Source organism: Microtus ochrogaster, unplaced genomic scaffold, assembly GCF_000317375.1.
Source record: "Microtus ochrogaster isolate Prairie Vole_2 unplaced genomic scaffold, MicOch1.0 UNK81, whole genome shotgun sequence".
NCBI classification, from domain to species: Eukaryota; Metazoa; Chordata; class Mammalia; order Rodentia; family Cricetidae; genus Microtus; species Microtus ochrogaster.
In genome coordinates, this window is record NW_004949179.1 from 783,308 (window position 1) to 784,467 (window position 1,160).

Consider the following 1,160-nt stretch of genomic DNA (forward strand, 5'->3'; position numbering starts at 1 on the left):
CGCACGCCTTTAATCCCAGCACTTGGGAGGCAGAGGCAGGCGGATCTCTGTGAGTTCGAGGCCAGTCTGGTCTACAAGAGCTAGTTCCAGGATAGGAACCAAAAGCTACAGAGAAACCCTGTCTCGAAAAGTCCAAAAAAAAAAATGGTTTGACAATAGGGCTAAGAGTGTGGCATTCTTAGAAATGGTACAGTCTTTTCAGACTGAAACTACATTTCTCAGGAAAGAGGTTGGAAATCTGAAGGTTAGGACCAATTTAACTAACAAAACTCGGTCAACTGAAATGGTACAGACTGATAGTAATTTATTTAAAGGGAGATTCAGCACTCTGGAGAAGGAAACAGCCGATTTGGCATATAAAACCCACTAGCAAACCTTTAGTGGTACCAACAGCCCTTCCTTTAAAATGGTTAACTGAGCTGGGCGGTGGTGGCACACCTTTAATCCCAGTACTTGGGAGGCAGAGGCAGGCAGATTTTTGTGAGTTTGAGGCCAACCTGGTCTACAAGAGCTAGTTCCAAGATAGGCACCAAAGCTACAGAGAAACCCTGTCTCAAAATACCATAAATAAATAATAAATAAATGTTCAGTACAGTTAACTTTTTACTTTAAAAAAAAAGGTTAACTGAGAAGCCAATATGGATGAAACAGTGCCTCTTGCTCAAGATAAACTGCAGACTTTGGAACAGCTGGTACGAGAGCAACCAGATGCTCACCCAGTGTGTAGGAGGGTCTTCTATGTGTTGCGTTCATTGGTTGAATAAAGAAAACTGCCTTGGCCTTTGATAGGGTAGCCCTTAGATGGGTGGAGAGTACAGAACAGAATTCTGGGAGGAAGAAGGCAGTGTGGCAGACGCCTTGGCTCTCCTCTCTGAGATGGTCGCTGGTTAGACTCATGCCTGTAAGCCACAGTCAAGTGGCGATACACATTAATGGAGCTAGATTAAATTAATATGTGAGAGTTAGCCAATAAGGGGCTGGAGACAATGGGCCAGGCAGCAATTTAATTAATACAGATCTCCATGCGATTATTTCGGGCATAAGCTAGCTGGGTTGCCGGGACGACAAGCAGCCTGCCAGCCCGGGTGTAAGCCAGTCAGGCAGCAGGACACAGCCCGCCAGTCGGGCAGTGGGACACAGCCTGCCGCCGCTCCTCATTG